Source organism: Dendropsophus ebraccatus, unplaced genomic scaffold, assembly GCF_027789765.1.
Source record: "Dendropsophus ebraccatus isolate aDenEbr1 unplaced genomic scaffold, aDenEbr1.pat pat_scaffold_904_ctg1, whole genome shotgun sequence".
NCBI lineage: Eukaryota > Metazoa > Chordata > Amphibia > Anura > Hylidae > Dendropsophus > Dendropsophus ebraccatus.
Window position 1 is genome coordinate 34,011 of NW_027210504.1, and position 20,876 is coordinate 54,886.

The 20,876-nt window shown below is 47.4% G+C and overlaps 1 pseudogene; it reads right to left on the bottom strand.

The window, feature by feature from the left end:
* LOC138780877 (TAF6-like RNA polymerase II p300/CBP-associated factor-associated factor 65 kDa subunit 6L) overlaps positions 1-20,876 on the bottom strand; it is a 52,681-nt pseudogene that overhangs the window by 20,064 nt on the left and 11,741 nt on the right.

The following is a 20,876-nucleotide window of genomic DNA, read 5'->3' on the forward strand; positions in this document are numbered from 1 at the left end:
GACTTGTTATGTTTGACCTAATGACTTCCTCTCAGATATTAATCTACTGCCTGTAGACCCTGTTGATGTGGGATCGAGCCATAGAGGGACTCTACATCGATGCCTGCCAATAACATTGTTGGTTAAGGTCAATATATTTAATTTACTTAAAAAATCTATACTGTGCCTTGTACTGTGCTCACTCTCTGCGTAATAGTCAATGCCGAATTCTATTGATTTAGCACACAAAGGGCGTAGACCTTTATGGATTTTTTGGCAAGGCATAAAAGATAGATGTGTCAGTAGCATATACAGATATTTCTCTTTATTGATAAATTTGTCCATACTCCCTCCAGAATGCTCCCTAAAGGACAACTCCGGCCCAAACTATATCAGGGAGACTTCAGATTCTCTGAAAAACTGTGATGTCACGAACCGGGGGTGTAATTACAATGGAGTGTCTAGCAGGGGGCGCACTATATATAGAAGTCATGAGTACCAATGACTTCTATATATAGTGCGCCCCTGCTGGACACTCCATTGGAATTACAATGGATGTGTATGTAAATGTAATATACAGTATGTTTTTGATTGAACAGTGAAAATAAAGTAATCAGGACACTCATATCTTCAGAAATTTCCTTACTTTACTTTTTTTCTTTTTTTCTTTTTGCTTATGCGATATAACAAATCTTCTTATACAAAAATATAACAAAATAAATCACCACAGTGCGCAGGATTCAGGAGTTTCAGATGTTCATGCCAAGTCTCTGGCCGGCTCCATTCCTCCTCTGAGACTCTCACTCTCTTCAGATAGTATGATGACGACTGAGCGTGCACACACAGTGCGATTAGGCACATGATTTTTTAGTTTTTCTGTTTTTGATTGAATACATTTATGGAATACTTTGGGGAGCAAGTGTCCTTGCTCCCCAAAGTAACCCATAAATGTATTTAACCAGTACATTTGGAGGGCACCGAGCAGGGAGGCAGAGATGTGCCTATGCATCTACCTCCCCCCTCCCTCCCTGCACGGTGCGGCTGCTGCCACATATACACAGTACTACCCCTCCCATTATCTGCTCATAGTATGAGCAGATAATGGAGGAGTAGTACCTGTGCTATCCCCATAACACCGCCGCCGCACAGCTGCTCCTCACAAGGGCTTCAGCATGCCCCCTCCACCTCTTCCCCTCCTAGCTAACGATTTCTAACTATCCCGCTGCTTACCGCCTCTCTCCGCCGCCGCTCTCTGCTCCCACATACCGCCTCCCGGTCCGCACTGCATGCCGGCCGGGGACAGGAAGCACCATGAGCGCCTGAGAGAGGTGGCGAGCGGCTGGATAGTTAGAAATCGTTAGCTAGGAGGGGGAGCGCCAGAGGGGGCACGCTGAAGCCCTTGTGAGGAGCAGTTGTGCGGCGGCGTTATGGGGATAGCACAGGTACTACTCCCCCATCTTCTGCTCATACTATGAGCAGAGGATGGGAGGAGTAGTACTGTGTATATGTGGCAGCAGCAGCACCGAGCAGGAAGGGAGGGGGGAGGTAGATGCATAGGCACATCTCGGCTGCCCTGCTCGGTGCCCTCCAAATGTACTGGTTAAATACATTTATGGATTACTTTGGGAGAAAGGACACTTGCTCCCCAAAGTATTCCATAAATGTATTCATTCAAAAACATACTGTATATTACATTTACATACACATCCATTGTAATTCCAATGGAGTGTCCAGCAGGGGCGCACTATATATAGAAGTCAATGGAACTCATTGACTTCTATATATAGTGCGCCCCTGCTAGACACTCCATTGTAATTACACCCCCGGTTCGTGACGTCACAGTATTTCAGAGAATCTGAAGTCTCCCTGATCTACTAAATTAAGGGAAATAGCCCTATATGTGCATTTCCCATAATTAATGTACATTAGAAATTTATCTAACTTTCCATAAGTAATAACATATTAAAAATAGTTTTGCCCGGACTTCCAGGAAGTCCGGGAAAAATAATGTAAAGATATGTTATTGCCCAACTGCACTTACTACAGCATGGAGTGTTCAGGCCTCTGTAAAGTTGGTGATGTCACGTCACGTAAACTGCTGACTCCTGCTGCTCCATAATAAGTGTCTATTAGTAATTTTCATAACTTTTGTTGGGCGATAACATATCTTTACATTATTTTGCCCGGACTTCCCCTTTAAAGAGGCTGTCTAGAAAAAATACTTTTCCCCTATCCACAGGATAGGGGGAAGATAGGAGATCGCGGGGAGGCCGACCTCTGCCTGCCATACCCATGGCTCTTTACATAACAGAGCAAGAAGGGCCCGATATAGAGAGTAGCAGGAGTTACAGAGATTGGATCCCTGCAATCTCCTACTTTTTCCCTATACTATTTCTGGGCAACCTCTTTAATTTCTCAACAAAGGCACAGATGGATCCTCCAAAAGTACCTGGTAACATTCACTGTCATTCAGCATCCTCAGGCACAGTGTCCTTTATTTAGTATAATGAACAACTCATTGCTTTCCAGATCTAACAATGATTTAATATCTTCCCTGGATAAATTTGTTAGTAGGCCAGAGTAAGCATCTAGCTTTTCCAATTTTTCTTGTCACTAAATTCAGAAAAGTATCAATAGGGACAGCTAGGGATCACCTGGCACTGTCTGACAGCAGCCCCCCCCCCCTCTCCCAGCAGACGGATCTCCCAGCAGGTGCAGTGATGATGTCATCATGCCTGCTGGGGGATCCCTCCAGTGACTGACAGGCTAGAGAGGAGAGAGCCAGAAGAGAGGATTTTAGGGGAGTATAATGTTTTTTTGTGTTGGGGCACAGAACAGGGGAACATTACTACTATGGGGGCAATGCAGGGAGACATTATTACTATGATGGCTATGCAGGGAGTATTATTACTATAGGGACACAGCACAGGGGGACATTATTACTATGGTAGGAATCTTTTATCAAGAACTGCCCTGTTGCCAAAAATACCTAGAAACTGCCCTGATTGGCAATCTAGTGCTCTGTTAATGTAGCTGGGTTAATGAGTCCGCCTCTGGCTGTCCTTGACCTTGCACAAATAAACCAATTCATTCTTCCTGAGATACTGATACAAAAATATGGGCTGCATTACACCCCTTTCATGTTAGGAGGTTCTAACCTTAGTTTACTGCAAATTAGCATATTGCATAGTCCCTGTTAACTGAATCCTTTAATGCCTATAATATTAACAAAAGGATAGGATATTTTTTTTCACAAATATCCTTTAATTATTTGATGGGGATGAGTTTTAAGGGGCATACCAGCCCCTAAACTCATATCCCTTATCCACAGAGTAGGGCATAAGTGTCTGATCATTGGGGAGAGGTACCATCTGCGATCTCTGGGACCTTTTACAATCTCGTGAATAGGCCCCAACTTTGGAATCTTCAGTGTTCTCATAGACAATGCAATGGAGCATGTGCCAGCCTAGTGGTAAGAGTCAACGCCCCATTCTGGACATCGCAGGGAATCCTCAGAGGTCGGAACACCCCACAATCAGACATGTATCCCAATTTTCTAAGTATTTTGGGAAAACCCTTTAACTAAAAAACAGAAATGAAGGAGTCTTGGAATTCATGGAATAGATGACATGACTAGAACAAGTTATCCATTTGATATAATGGTGAATTTACATGTGGCAGAATTTTCTGAAATTTTTTTGGTTACTATCTCATTCATTTGAAAGGGGCTTGCCAGAAGCCTTGTACATTCTGATGAATGGAATTAATTTTAAATTACAGAAATTCTGCAACAAAACTACTGACAGATCACTAGAATATTGGTAGGTATATACTCACCCACTCACAACATACACAAAATAGGGCAACAATGCAGCAATCTTCGAGTTTATCTGCAAATCCTGAAGTGCCACCTGGAATGGATTGAACATAGAAAAAATAAACTATTATGAATAAAGGAGTTTAAATAAAAAGTAAAATGCTAACAAATCCCTAGTGAATTACTGGTAGATGTTCTCTACTGTTGGATACATGACATTGAAGCGTACCTTCATAAGGTGCAAATCATCGCCTAGCACGGCTCTTGTCACACGCTGATAATATTTCAAAAGGTCATCTGTTAGCATTGAGACTGCAGCAGGAACTGAAGGGAGATTATAAGAAAAAGTACTATCCAAAACATACATAGGGAATAATATATCTACACTTACCTGTCCCCTGTGGCTCCAGGTTTCCTTTACTGTCTAGGTAAGATACGTGAACTGGAAAAGGCAAAGACAACTTATCAAAGTAAAGAAACAACTATTACAAAATTAGCTGACCAGGTAACCTCAAGGTTAACTATAGGTCTTAAAATTCTTAAAACAAGGGTTTTATAATAAATAATTTATTATTATGGGAGGTGCAGGGGTGCATTCATGCATGTTTGAACAGTCGGGGATAAGGATGGTCCGAACCTGCCGAGTTTCGGGTTCGTACGACCCGGACTCTCGGCAATCATTCCAGGACCGCTTTATCCACCCTCTCCACGGAGGTTTAAGACAGCAAGAATCATTGTCCGGGTTCGTACGAACCCAAACCTCGGCAGGTTCGGACCATCCTTAGTCGGGGGTGTGAACCCAGAGGTGCTTGGATGGATTCATCATGGATAAGTGCTTTTTCATTGAGCCACAGTAACTACATGGTTTTAGCTGGAGGTGCAGATCATGTTAGAGTCATAATAAGGGGCTTTTAATGAGTTTAATGCCTTCACACCTACCGGATCCGCAGCGGATCTCACTTCTGTGAATTCGAAGCGAGAACCACTGCGGATCCGGTACCATTCACCCCTATGATAGCACATACTCGCAGCGGGATTGACATCCGCTGTGAATATGTGCTTTAACCCCCCGCTGTCCGCAGCCCCGCCGCCGCATCCCCCTACCCAGCCACATTCTGCAGCCCGCATGCCCCATCCCGGCCGCATCCTGCAGCCCGCCGCCGAGAGCATACATTACCTGCTCGGCAGAGCGGCTGAAGTGAGGCTCCGGCTCCAGTCCCACTCAGCTGATCTGAGCGGGACCGGAGCTGGCAGCCTCACTGCAGCCGCGCCACCGAGCAGGTACTGTAAGCTCTCGGCGGCAGGCTGCAGGATGCGGCCGGGGATGGGGGGGGATGCGGCCGGGGATGGGGGATGCGGGATGCTGGATGCGGCCGGGGATGGGCTGATGCGGCGGGGCTGCGGACAGCGGGGGGTTAATGCACATATTCACAGCGGGATGTCAATCCCGCTGCGAGTATGTGCTATCATAGGGGTGAATGATACTGGATCCGCAGCTAATCTCGCTGCGAATCCGCAGAAGTGAGATCCGCTGCGGATCCGGTAGGTGTGAAGGCACCCTTAGAATGAAACTTGAACAAGTTAATCCTTTTAGATTATCCTATATATCTCTTATATTGATATTGTTTTTACTACTTTATATCAGCAAGATGTATTACTGTTTTTAAATGAGAACAATGTTTTTAACGAGATGAATGTTTTAAAGAGATGAATGGAGGGTGATGTCATGTGACCTCCAGGGTCAGTGATTCTGTTCCGGGTCATTCAATTATGCTGTACATAAAAGCATGGAGGTAAAGGAAGATGTTATGTCTGATGAAGGGGGCGGTGGACCCCCGAAACGAGTCACATTTAAACAATAAAGAAGATTTCTAATCTGACAGCGTCTTCTTCTGAATTCGGAGATCTGAACCTGGCTTTCAAAAAGGGTTTTGGTGCCTACGTTTGATCCACCATTATTCTACAAAATTGTGAAAGTTAGCTCACTGAAGGAAAGATGACTTCTTACCTCTTACAGCGGTTTCTGCAGTTCCTTTGGGAATGTTTGTAGCTAATGCCAGTTCCACCAAATTTACATCACAATCCTCAGCACAGTGACAGTCACCATCTCTAACAGTGCGGAATGAAACTGGGTCTGGGGATCCATGACCATATATTGGCTAAAATACAGAGGCCCAATCATAGATAATAACCCAGGAAACAACATTGCTTCTCATATGTATGATAAAGCGGACACTCTTCTGGTAACCAATATGGTTAGCTAACTATAATATCTGAATGTATGATGGATGCTTGCTGCTGTCACGGGTTACTTATCCCCTATTTTGTGGATACAGAATAACTTTAATCTTGGGATAAGCCATTTAAAAGGAATTTTAGCGGTGCTTCTGTCTGCCCGCTCACCTTGACTGATAGAGCTCTATATTTCTGGCAGATCTATCAATCAAGTTTGGTAGAACTGGGAGGAAGGACCATCCTGATGGATTCTAATTTAGACAGCTTTAAAGGGGTACTACTTTTTCTTTTAAATCAACTAGTGTCAGAAAGTTATATAGATTTGTAATTTACTTCTATTAAAAAATCTTAAGTCTTCCCATATTTATTAGCTGCTGTATGTCATGTAGGAAATGCTGTTTTATTTTCAGTCTGACAGTGCTCTCTGCTGACATCTCTGGCCGAGACAGGGACTGTACAGGGCAGGAGAGGTTTCTATGGGGATTCATAGAAAACCGAGACAGAAATCCTCTTTAGTGAGAAATCCAGAGAAGGGACTGATTCCACAGCAGAACAGTGCTCAACAGAGAGAGTTCTAATGCCAGAGCAGCACAGTGCCCAGCAGAGAGGGGACTGATGATACAGTAGAACAGTGCTCAGCAGAGAGAGTTCTAATGCCACAACAGCACAGTGCCCAGCAGAGAGGGGACTGCTGCCACAGCAGAACAGTGCTCAGCAGAGAGTGTTCTAATGCCACAACAGCACAGTGCCCAGCAGAGAGGGGACTGCTGCCACAGCAGAACAGTGCTCAGCAGAGAGTGTTCTAATGCCACAACAGCACAGTGCCCAGTAGCCAGAAAGGGGACTGATGCCACAGCACCACAGTGCCAGAAGAGAGTGTTCTAATGCCACAGCAGTGCAGTGCCCAGCAGTCAGAAAGGGGAGTGATGCCACAGCACCACAGTGCCCAGGAGAGAGTGTTCTAATGCCACAGCAGTGCAGTGCCCCGCAGTCAGAAAGGGGACTGATGCCACAGCACCACAGTGCCCAGAAGAGAGTGTTCTAATGCCACAGCAGTGCAGTGCCCAGCAGTCAGAAAGGGGACTGATGCCACAGCACCACAGTGCCCAGCAGAGATAGGTGTAATAGCACAGAAGCACAGTACTCAGCACCCAGAGAGAAGCCTAATGCCACAGAAGCACAGTGCCCAGCAGTCAGAGACTGATCAGCACAGTGTCCAGAACAGCCCCCCACTACTCCCCAGTCTCCTCAGGCCTAGCGCCAGCACGCCACAGGCAGCACACACAAAACGCTCACCACCCGGAGCCCCCAAACACAGCACACTCACCACATTATGAGGGTCTCCCTCCCCCAAGTTGGCAGTAGAGGGGACACTTTGTGCTCCTCCTAACCGAGGACAGAGGGGGATGAACGGAGGTGAAAGGGATGAAGGGGCGGAGAGGGAAGGAGACGCAAGGGAAAGTGGACGCAGAGGGAAGGGGACCACATACAAACCCAGAGAAATGATTAGGCACTTAGATCATGTTTCTTATGTCTCTGTAGTGGGCCGGTTAAAATTACAACCCAGAACACTGCACAGATGGAGAAAATGTAGTCACAAAAACTCTGCTCAGCTTCCTGAAGGCATGGCCCACTGAACATGTCCTCCATCTCTTCAATGGGCAGGGTTATACTCGCTAACCCAGCTCAGATTATTGGTGGAATACCCCTTAAAGTGATGATAGGTCCTTTTCAAGTCTTTAACTAAGATTCATTTGATTCTCAGTATATTACATTATCACAGTACCTCAACATTACTCCAGCGCAGTGCTCGGTTGAAGTCCTCCACAGTAAGCCGCCGCCTCCGAGAGTGTCTGAGCGATTGGGCACTGAACTAAGGATAAAAAAAAGTATACAGATTAGACATGATGTGTACAAGGTAAAGGATTGTACAAAATGTATTTTTTACAAATACAGTGACAGGGAAATCGAAGAAGAGTGCACAACAGCTCAGTGAAAGCTTATATTGCTGTTAATGACAACTCTAAAGCAGAGTTGAGCAGCAAGAGAGTACAGTTGGTCTATTGAGCTGTCCCATCATTCCAGACTGAGGCTGCGTTCACACTACGTATATTTCAGTCAGTATTGTGGTCCTCATATTGCAACCAAAACAGGAGTGGATTAAAAACACAGAAAGGCTCTGTCCACACAATGTTGAAATTGAGTGGATGGCCGCCATATAACAGTAAATAACTGCTATTATTTCAATATAACAGCCGCTGTTTTGAAATAACAGCAAATATTTGACATTAAATGGCGGCGTAACAATAACAGATGACAGAGGGTTATAGAACATAAACCAGCAGGAAGTAGTTGAAGGCTGGCTACACTTTAAGATGTTTCCCTGTTAAGAAAAATTGCTTAAATTCTAAGTTATTCTAAATACTTTTTCTTAGCTCTCTGTATAAGTAATGTTTTTAGTATGTAGTCACATAAGCATAATAGTATTATGGTTGGAAGACCTGGCCCAACTGCAGGTCTAAACGGACAGCCTTTTTAATTACTTTGGTGATTACTTCCGAGGCTGAAACTTGCAGCCATAACATGGGCACAAATGTGTGCATGTGTAAAACCATAAAACCACAATGTTGTGTGCCAGCAACACAAATTACCATGCTGCAGACTTCACTCAGTCCAGGAGGAGCATGTAGGGGTGTAGGAACTCCACCGTGCAGCACCATCATAATAATAATTTTGTTGGAACTTTGTATGTAACAGGACAAGGATGAGAGGCAGCTGAGGAAGACGAGATGATGAGCCACATGAAGGAGGGATCAGGGAGTCGAGCAGGAGCTGTCGAAAGTGTGGGGACCATGAGGAGGGACGGAGCTGTTTATCGGGTGCCATAAGATGGATGTCAAGGATGGAAGCCAGGTGAAAGGCAAGAGGTTGCCAGGTCCAACGATTTAGTTTCTGTAAGAGAGGGACTGCTGAGTTGCCGACAGGACATCGGAGTCAGTGTGAAAAGGGAGTGGGTGTTTAAAGATAAAACTGCTTTAGGGGGGTCAGGTAAGTGGAACTTTCGTGAGGTAGGAGTGGTAGAAGAATTACAAGAAAAAAAAAAAAGAAAACAGTCCAGGCTTGGGCTGAAGAGTGGTGAAAGTCTGTTTATTCTTAAGGGTACTTTGGTCCCAAACTCTGAAGCTCAACCTCTGGTGAAATAAGTGGTATTCGTTTGTAACATATTATATTTGGTCCTTTAACATATTTATAAGTCGGTGGACTTATCTGCCTTAGGAGTCGTTGCATAGCTTTGCTGCCAATTACTATTGAACCTGTAACTTTTGTTTCACTATTATATACTCGTACATTGCTGTACATAGCACTTTAGTGTTTCAGTGATAGAAATATCTTAGATTTGTTCGGCATATTAAACATCACGCTGTTCTAACTGCTGCTCATTTATGCTTTGCCCTGCACTTTAGTGAGAATTAACTTTGCTAATTCTTGCTCTGCCTTGTACATTAGTGAGAGATAAGAGTCACTCACAATTGTCCTGCCCTGCACTTTAGTGAGAAATAACTGTTGTTCATTACCGTTCTGCCCTGCACTTTAGTGAGAAATACCTGTTGCTCATCATTGTTCTGCTCGGCATTTTATTGAGAATTAGCCATTGCTTATTACTGCTCGGCCTTGCAATTTTTTTTTTGGTCCTGCACTTTAGTGAGAAATAATCGTTACTCGTTACTGTTCCCTTTGCACTGTAGTGGGTAATTATTGTTTTCTACTGTTCTTATTGTTTACTGTTCTTGAGAAATTATAGTCACTACTTACTGTATTGCACTAAAGGGAAAAATACCCGTTTCTCATTTCCTGTTTGGTAAAAAAAAAATTGTGAATAGTGAAAAATATCTGTCGCCCATTACCGTTTCGTCTTTTAATTTAGTGAGAAATGACTACAACTAATAACTATAACTTTTTTTATAGGCTGGTCCTGTACTTCAGTGATAAATTACAGTTGTTCCCTATAACAGCTTGGACTTTATTGAGAAATAACTGTTACTCATTGTCAGTTTCGGACGGGCCCACCACAGGACTGTAGCATCCTCCGATGGGCCCCCAGCTTTAGAACCTGCACAAACACTGACTGACATGCCATTTCTCACTGGGTCTTTATTGGTGAGCCCCCAGGATCATTTCCTATTGTGGCCCCCAGATACCCCAGTCCGACACTGCTCATTGTTTGGTCTTGTTCTTTTGTGAGAAATAGTTGTTGCTCGGTACTATTTTGGTTTGCAATTAAGGCCTCATTCACACATCCAGTGATTTTTTTAAGGGCTCTGATTTGCTAGATACGTGATCCGTGGAAAACCATCTGTGATTGAATCCGTGTTCATGTTTTCCATGGATCTGTGCAAATTATACAGTGCTAGTTTATAATAGTGTTAATTTCAATGATACATTCCATTAGCTGCACTGACTCAAATCTGCTAATATAGCATGCTATGGCCAGCAAGGGAACATACTGTAGATGTAGTGGGACTATAAATACCAGCATACATCACTACTGAGATGACACCTAGAAGGATCTGACTTGGGACTTGTAACTCCCTACCTGCTGTGTGGCGCTGGCTTAAATATGTCGGTATAAAAGTAACAAGGCCCGGTAGGGGGGCCCTCCAGGCTGCTGTCTTCACCCAGTGGGGGCTCTGGCTTCTGGACACCCCAATATACTGCCCCACATATCCTGCACAGGGACCATGTGTTGGGAGCTGGGGGAACAGGCAATGGGGACACGTGCGGGGCCAAATTAGCTGCCGAGATCCCTCTTTTTCACAGATTCCACAGATGTGGCATGCGTAGAATCAGTTAAAAACACGAATCCCATAGACTTCTACTAGGCAGTTCATATCACATTCCACCTCCGCACTAGGACATGTTCTATTTTTCTGCAGCGTGGATCACGGGGCAAATCGTGGCAATCTGAATTGTGGATCATCTGAATAGAGTTCGATGTCCCCTAAAATAGTCTGTGGTCGCGGATCTATACAGCTGTGTAAATAGCTGAGTGTAAGTGCAGGCACATTATAGCAGGAATGGAGAGGATGGGAAACACGAGGGCTGACAGACTGCAGGGAGCATGAAGGAATGAGGGCACATACATGAAGCACTCTCTGTCCAGGAAGAGAGGAGCTATAGCTATGAAGAGCTATTTACCTCTACAGTCCTGTCCCCTGATCCAAGACCCAGCATGAAGTGGATCTGCCACGATTTGGAAGGTGAGGAAGACCTCCTGGGTCAGAATACAGTGCTGCAGACCATCCCCCTTGCCTACCCAGTACATTGAGCTCTTAAACCAAAGCAGTGCTCTTACACCAAGTTACAATTTGAAAAACTGTGAGCTCTTCTTGCAAAACGTTCTCAATCAAAGTTACTCTTAAACCGAAGTACACTGTATTTATGATTAAAAGTGCCCATAGGATACCATCTAAACCATTAGCTTCAGGTTCTAATACTCAATCTATTACAGTGGTACCTTGGTTTAAAAGTAACTTGGATTAAGAGCGTTTTGCAAGAAGAGCTCACAGGTTTTGAAAATTGTAACTTGGTTTAAGAGCATTGCTTTGGTTTAAGAGCTCACTGTACAGGTTGGGAGGGGGAGGGGGGGAGGGGCATGGTCTGCATAGTGTGGTCTACAGCACTATACTCTGAGCCAGGAAGTCTCCCTCAACTTCCAAATCATGGCAGATCCACCTCTGGCAGAGCTGTCACCCCCTCACAGAGAGTTCTGTATTTATGTGCCCACATATGTCCTGCTCATTCCTTCATCCTCCCTGCAGGCTCTGTCCGCCCTTGTGTTTCCTATCCTCTCCATTCCTGCTATAATGTGCCTGCACTCACACTTAGCCATTCACACTGCTGTATAGAAAAGTTTCTGTCACTGTCTTCCTGCACAGCTCTGTGATTATCACTTCCTCATTGGTCTATGCTGAACACACCCCCTTCCTCACTGCTGTCATGTGACCACCCAGACCTCTGACAGCAGCCCTGCTTCTAGCCTGTTGTACTACGCTACTGCATTATGGGATCTGCAGTTCCATCCTGTATCTACAAACTGCGGCTGTATTTTCAGCTCTGTGCACTTCCTAGACATTATACTGTACAGTAACTTATAATATGAGATATTCAGCTGTTTCTGAATGTTTGTTTCATTTGTTTTACATGTTATTCAGAATAAATCATTATTTTTGGGGTGGGGAACCAATTTCTGCATTTCAATGTTTTGTTATGGGAAAATTTGCTTTGGTTTAAGAGTGATTTGAATTACAAACACAGTCCCAGAACAAGTTATGCTGGTAATCCAATGCACCACCCATAAATTGCCCATTGAATTATTCTAAAGTAAGTTTCTCTCCAATGCTCGTTTATCACACAGGCTCTCATTTTTGCTAACCCCCCAAAATTTTACCAGCTATTTCTGGATCTCCCACTATATGCTCCCATTTCGAAAAGGTTTGTAATGAGGACACTTTAAAAACGTATCCCTCAACACCCCATAAAGATAGCATATTTGTCTGGGACCAGACAAAGATGTCATAAAAATCTGACACGGGGGGAACGGGGGAATACTATAAGCGACCTTTAGTAGTCATACACTTTTTAGGGCCACTTGCATAAGTTGATGGCCTTATTGATCCCCTTAGCTTAAGAATAATTAGAGCCGCACGTCACATGCTGTACCAGCACACAATCCTAAATTCTAGTATAAGGGTGCGTTCACACCTACATGATCCGCAATTATTTAAATGAAATCCGCAGCGGATCCGCAGCAGAAAATACGCTGCGGATCCGGTAAGTGTGAACGTACCCTAAGAGTCCTCGATTATCAGGCAGGTGGGGGTCACTAGAATCACTCCAGTGCACTGTCCCAGTACAGAAGATTTCTTTTTGTGTTTCTCCATCTCTCTATGTGTCTCTGTGTATATCAGTATTTCACTTGTGCCTGTACTGGAAAGAGTTAATGGCCACTGCAAACTAGTTGTGTTATGTCGCCCCAGTGTTCAAGTCTGGTATTTCTCATATTTCTCTATGCATATACATTTGCCTGTTATTAATGGTGTGATGATGCAACTGGCCAGTGTCATGTGACTCCCCGGGTGCCATAGTAACCCCAATAGCTGTGGAGCTTTTGGCTGGGGTCAGTTAGTCACTTCCCTTCTACCTCGGTCGTCTTCTCTCTACCCTCAAGAGAGGAGGTAGTGTTGTTCTCTCCTCCACCTTTAGGGGGGAGAACAATGGCGGATTATAATGTGGGCGGTTTGGGCGGCCGCCCGGGGCCCAAGGCTCCGGGGGGGCCCGCGCCGCCCACATTAAGATCTTGCATAGCAGCGCCAGCAGCACATCACTTTCGGGGCCCAATGGGCCCCCGAGTGATGTTCTGCTGTGGCGTGCTGTCGTCGGAGTCCGCCGCGGCACCGCCCCCTCTCTCCTTGCCGTCTTTGCGGTGCCGTACTTCTCTCCTGGCGGCGTGATGACGTCACATCCTGCGCGCCGCCAAGCAGAGAAGTTCGGGCACCGCGGGGCTGCACTGTGAGCTTCCGGCCTGCTCTCTCTGCCGGAAGCTCACCCTGGCTCCCTGCCGCCCGAATATACCCCCTGCCACCCGGCTGTACCCCTTGCCCCTTAGCTGCTCTCCCTGCCGCCCCATCTTCTCCCCCTGCTGCTACCCCCATCATCTTCTCCCCCTGCTGCTACCCCATCATCTTCTCCCCCTGCTGATACCCCATCATCTTCTCCCCCTGCTGCTACCCTATCATCTTCTCTCCCTGCTGATACCCCCATCATCTTCTTCCCTGCTGCCACCCCCATCATCTTCTCCCCCTGCTGCCACCCCCATCATCTTCTCCCCCTGCTGCTACCCCCATCATCTTCTCCTCCTGCTGATACCCCCATCATCTTCTCCCCCTTCTGCTACCCCCATCATCTTCTCCCTGCGCTGATACCCCCATCATCTTCTCCCCTGCTGATACCCCCATCATCTTCTCCCCCTGCTGCTACCCCATCATCTTCTCCCCTGCTGATACCCCCATCATCTTCTCCCTCTGCTGCTACCCCCATCATCTTCTCCCCCTGCTGCCACCCCCATCATCTTCTCCCCCTGCTGCTACCCCCATCATCTTCTCCCCCTGCTGATACCCCCATTATCTCCCCCTGTTGCCACCCCCATCATCTTCTCCCCCTGCTGCTACCCCCATCATCTCCCCCTGCTGCCACCCCCATCATCTTCTCCCCCTGCTGCTACACCCCATCATCTTCTCCCCTGCTGATACCCCCATCATCTTCTCCCCCTGCTGCTACCCCCATCATCTTCTCCCCTGCTGCTACCCCCATCATCTTCTCCCCCTGCTGCTACCCCCATCATCTTCCCCCCTGCTGCTACCCCCATCATCTTCTCCCCCTGCTGCTACCCCCATCATCTTCTCCCCCTGCTGCTAACCCCATCATCTTCTCCCCCTGCTGCCACCCCCATCATCTTCTCCCCCTGCTGCCACCCCCATCATCTTCTCCCCCTGCTGCCACCCCCATCATCTTCTACTCCTGCTGCTACCCCCATCATCTTCTCCCCCTGCTGCCACCCCCATCATCTTCTCCCCCTGCTGCCACCCCCATCATCTTCTCCCCTGCTGCTACCCTTCATCATCTGCTGCCACCCCCATCATCTTCTCCCCCTGCTGCTACCCTTCATCATCTTCTCCCCCTGCTGCTACCCTTCATCATCTTCTCCTCCTGCTGCCACCCCCATCATCTTCTCCCCCTGCTGCTACCCCCATCATCTTTTCCCCCTGCTGCTACCCTTCATCATCTTCTCCCCCCTGCTGCTACCCCCCATCATCTTCTCCCCCTGCTGCTACCCCCATCATGTTCACCCCCTGCTGCTTCCCTGCCTTCCCAGCTTCCCCCCCCCTCCCCGGCCTCATTTGCCCCAGCTTCTCCCCCTGTCGCCCCAGCTGCCTCCCTCCCCAGTCACCCCCAGCTCCCCGCCTGCAGTTGAGTTGGGGCCGGAGAAGTCTTCATGATGCTGCGCCAAATAGAGAGGAAAGGAAAAAGTGAGCGACGGCAATCGGAGAAGACGTCACCTGTGAGTCATTAGTAACTGCACTGTAATCACTTATAGGCTGGGCTCACACACAGTATATTTCAGTCAGTATTGTGGTCCTCATAGCAACCAAAACCAGGAGTGGATAGAAAACACAGAAAGGCTCTGTTCACACAATGTGTAATTGAGTGGATGGCCGCCATTTAATGGCAAATATTTGCTGTTATTTTAAAACAATGGCTGTTATATTGAAATAATGGACGTTATTTACTGTTATATGACGGCCATCCACTCAATTACAACATTGTGTCAACAGATCCTTTCTGTGTTTTCCATCCACTCCTGGTTTTGGTTGCTATGAGGACCTGACATGAGGACCAAATACTGCCTGAAATATACATAGTGTGAACCCAGCCCTATAGTGTGCAGAGCCTGTGTACCATTGGGGTCTAAATGGGTCAGTGTTTTGTTTGCGGTAGTGTACTGACACAGCCCCGGGGTCACTACAGTACACTAGCGAAAACTTTTAAACTAGAACCCAACTACAACTGCAGGCACTACAACTCCCAGCATATTATGAGGGCTGCAGACTGTCAGTACATGCTGGGAGTTGTAGTGCATGTAGCTGTTGTAGTTTGGTCCTAGGTGCATCATACACTGGATTCTTTGTGGCATATAAGAATACATAGATCTGTGGGGGCTCAGTGCAGGGAAGTGACCCCAGAACATCACTAATAGGGGATAGAACAAAAACACCCCCCCTATCCCCTATTAGTGATGTTCTGGGGTCACTTCTATATACTGATCCCCCTCAGACCTATGTATTCTTATATACCCCACACAGCCTGCTGGGGTGGCTGGGGGGGGGGGCCCAGGTTGGGTGGACAGCCCGGGGCCCAGGGTACATTTAATCCGCCACTGGGGGAGAACATGCTCTGCTGCTTCCAAGCAAGGCCGCAACTCAGGGTGATTCGCTCCCCTGTTCTAGAGACAGATTCCGGTCCACTCCTGTTTATTCAAGATCTGGGTGTAGTTCTTCAGTCACTACTTCTCTCATCATCACCAACAGCAAGTATTCTATTCAGTCTATTCCGCCCAGCATCATTCTCAGGGAACTACTACCCTCATTTTCCGTTAAGTTAATTCCTCTCATCCAAAGTAACTCTGTCACACCACGGCCTACAGGGCCGGCCTTTGGGGTGTGCGACCTGTGCGCTTGCACAGGGCGCCTCACTCCCGGCCAGCTAGGGGGCGCTCCGGCAGAGAGCTGCACAGCACATCTAACAACAAATAGAAGTTAGATGTGCTGTGTTTCTGCCAGAGGACACTACAGAGATGCTGCGTGGAGGAGACCTCGTATTCCCGCCATCACCTCCTCCCTATTGGCTGCTACACATTACAGCTGCAGGTGACATATCACTCCGCACAGCTCCTGGACTCGGGTCTCTGTGTCAGAAGCTGCAGTGGGTGTCCTCCACCACAGGGGGGCAGTGTGTGGCAGGCCGGGGGCGGCACCATGTCTCTCTCATCCTCCTGTGAGGAGGCAGGAGGAGGGGATCAGCGCTCCATACTCACAGCCTGGGCTCCTAACAACGGACCACTGTGCCCAGCACTGCACAGCTCAGCACCAAGTACACCGTCCGCAGTGGGGGAGGAGCCTCGGGCCGGCAGGGACGCTCTTACAGTCATGTTCTGGAGGGAGGAGATGGAGCTCATCCTGGTAGGGCTGCAGCATGAGGAAGCTGAGATACAGAGTGCTGCAGGCATGAGTAGGCTGAGATACAGGCTGCTGCAGGCATGAGGAAGCTGAGATACAGGCTGCTGCAGGCATGAGGAAGCTGAGATACAGGCTGCTGCAGGCATGAGGAAGCTGAGATACTGGCTGCTGCAGGCATGAGGAAGCTAAGATACAGGCTGCTGCAGGCATGAGGAAGCTGAGATACAGGCTGCTGCAGGCACGAGGAAGCGGAGATACAGGCTGCTGCAGGCCTGAGGAAGCTGAGATACAGGCTGCTGCAGAAATGCTGAGATATGAGTAGGAAATATGAAATCCATTGCTAGTAATTACTATACTGTGTTTTCTCTTTGGTCTGCTGACCACTACTGCCGGTCACCCAGCTTTCCTAGTGTTCTGTATGGCCATTCTGTTGTTCCTTTCTTACTAAACAACCGGGCAGAGTGTAAATAGGAGGATATTGGCTGATCATTACCTGTCACCCAGCTTTCCCAGCCTCCAGAATCTGATGCAGCAGTGCTCCCCTTACCCCTGAGGAGGATGCTGGGGACAGTGTTATGTATGATGTGTGTGTGGACATCACTGGGATGGAGGGCAGCCATGATGTGCGTGATGTGAGCTTCCTCTCATAGATGAGGCAGAGCTGTGCCTGCTGGATGGAGGGGAGAGGCCCAGCAACAGGGGTATGGGGAGGCCTGGGGCCTTTTATACAAGCCTGGCCTCTACACACATCATGTATATACTGTATGTATGTGTATATACTGTATGTGTGTGTGTATATATACTGTGTGTATATATTTATTAGAGATGAGCCAATCGCTGGCGCAGCGCTCTGTTCATCAAGCCAATTGCCTTTCAGCGCTGCTCCACTCCCCGTTGCTTCACCCTGGGTGCCAGGGAAAAGCTGGATCCAATCCTGAAAAACTAAGAGAATTTTCCCAGGATTGGATCCAGCTTTTCCTGGGAGGGGTGGCAGGGAGCAGAGCAGCGCTGACAGGCAAATGGCTTGATGAGCAGAGTGCTAAGCAAGCCAAGAACTTAGCTTTGTTGAGATGAGCGTTCGCTCTCTTTCTCTCTCTCATATATATTATATATATAATATATATATATATATATATATATACACACACACACTCACGGCCACTTTATTAGGTACACCATGCTAGTAACGGGTTGGACCCCCTTTTGCCTTCAGAACTGCCTCAATTCTTCGTGGCATAGATTCAACAAGGTGCTGGAAGCATTCCTCAGAGATTTTGGTCCATATTGACATGATGGGATCACACAGTTGCCGCAGATTTGTCGGCTGCACATCCATGATGCAAATCTCCCGTTCCACCACATCCCAAAGATGCTCTATTGGATTGAGATCTGGTGACTGTGGAGGCCATTTGAGTACAGTGAACTTATTGTCATGTTCAAGATACCAGTCTGAGATGATTCTAGCTTTATGACAGGGCGCATTATCCTGCTGAAAGTAGCCATCAGATGTTGGGTACATTGTGGTCATAAAGGGATGGACATGGTCAGCAACAATACTCAGGTAGGCTGTGGCGTTGCAACGATGCTCAATTGGTACCAAGGGGCCCAAAGAGTGCCAAGAAAATATTCCCCACACCATGACACCACCACCACCAGCCTGAACCGTTGATACAAGGCAGGATGGATCCATGCTTTCATGTTGTTGACGCCAAATTCTGACCCTACCATCCGAATGTCGCAGCAGAAATCGAGACTCATCAGACCAGGCAACGTTTTTCCAATCTTCTACTGTCCAATTTCGATGAGCTTGTGCAAATTGTAGCCTCAGTTTCCTGTTCTTAGCTGAAAGGAGTGGCACCCGGTGTGGTCTTCTGCTGCTGTAGCCCATCTGCCTCAAAGTTCGACGTACTGTGCGTTCAGAGATGCTCTTCTGCCTACCTTGGTTGTAACGGTTGGCTATTTGAGTCACTGTTGCCTTTCTATCAGCTCGAAACAGTCTGCCCATTCTCCTCTGACCTCTGGCATCAACAAGGCATTTCCGCCCACAGAACTGCCGCTCACTGGATGTTTTTTATTTTTCGGACCATTCTCTGTAAACCCTAGAGATGGTTGTGCGTGAAAATCCCAGTAGATCAGCAGTTTCTGAAATACTCAGACCAGCCCTTCTGGCACCAACAACCATGCCATGTTCAAAAGCACTCAAATCACCTTTCTTCCCATACTGATGCTCGGTTTGAACTGCAGGAGATTGTCTTGACTATGTCTACATGCCTAAATGCACTGAGTTGCCGCCATGTGATTGGCTGATTAGAAATTAAGTGGTAACGTGCAGTTGGACAGGTGTACCTAATAAAGTGGCCGGTGAGTGTGTGTATATGTGTGTATATATATATAATATATATATATATATATATGTAACACACACACACCACACACACACACCGGGATAGATGAGCTGAAATGAAACCAGAGTTGTCACGCAGCTTTCCTAGTCTGCACTGCTCCTACAGAGGTATTCACCCAGCTTTCCTAGTCTGCACTGCTCCTACAGAGGTTGTCACTCAGCTTTCCTAGTCTGCACTGCTCCTACAGAGGTAGTCACGCAGCTTTCCTAGTCTGCACTGCTCTTACAGAGGTAGTCACCAGCTTTCCTAGTCTGCACTGCATTTACAGAGGTAGTCACCCAGCTTTCCTAGTCTGCACTGCTCCTACAGAAGTAGCCACGCAGCTTTCCTAGTCTACACTGCTCCTACAGGGGTTGTCACACAGCTTTCCTAGTCTGCACTGCTCCTACAGAGGTAGTCACGCAGCTTTCCTAGTCTACACTGCTCTTACAGAGGTAGTCACGCAGCTTTCCTAGTCTGCACTGCTCCTACAGGGGTGTCACGCAGCTTTCCTAGTCTGCACTGCTCCTACAGAGGTAGTCACCCAGCTTTTCTAGTCTGCACTGCTCTTACAGAGGTAGTCACCCAGCTTTCCTAGTCTGCACTGCTCCTACAGAGGTAGTCACCAGCTTTCCTAGTCTGCACTGCTCCTACAGGGTTGTCACACAGCTTTCCTAGTCTGCACTGCTCCTACAGAGGTAGTCACGCAGCTTTCCTAGTCTGCACTGCTTTACAGAGGTAGTCACGCAGCTTTCATAGTCTGCACTGCTCTTACAGAGGTAGTCACCCAGCTTTCCTAGTCTGCACTGCATTTACAGAGGTAGTCACCCAGCTTTCCTAGTCTGCACTGCTCCTACAGAAGTAGCCACGCAGCTTTCCTAGTCTACACTGCTCCTACAGGGGTTGTCACACAGCTTTCCTAGTCTGCACTGCTCCTACAGAGGTAGTCACGCAGCTTTCCTAGTCTGCACTGCTCCTACAGAGGTAGACACTCAGCTTTCCTAGTCTGCACTGCTCCTACAGAGATAGTCACGCAGCTTTCCTAGTCTGCACTGCTCCTACAGCTGTAGTGTGTACATGGGTGTATACATGTAAATACTCATCTTGTAGTGTGTACACTACAGGATGTGTACATATACGTATACAGCTATGTACACACTACAGGACTTGTATGTAGAGGTATACAGCTATGTACTGCATAACTGTATCACGTCCTGTAGTGGCTGTATACCTGTATATACATGTACTGTAGTGGATGTATACCTGTATATATATGGGGGGGCTGGGGGTGGTAGTTGTGTGAATGGCGGGGGGGGGAGGAGGAGGCTGAAGGAGCTTTATGTTACATTAACCCCTTAACGACATCGGGCGTAAATTTACGCCCTTGCGCCCTGGTACTTGGCGCATCAGGGCGTAAATTTACGCCCGATGTTTCCCCGATCGCTGCGTGTTCGCACACAGCGATCGGGGAAGATGGCCTGCTATAAATCATAGCAGGCCATCTTAGCTTCTCGGCACGGGGGGTGGTTAACACCCCCCGTGCTTACGATCGCCGCTATTTGCTGATCAATTCAGATCAGCCAATAGCGGCGATCGGAACCTTTCGGGTCATCGGGGAAAAAAATGGCGGTCGGTGCTGTCCGAGGACGGCACCGACCGCCATTACTG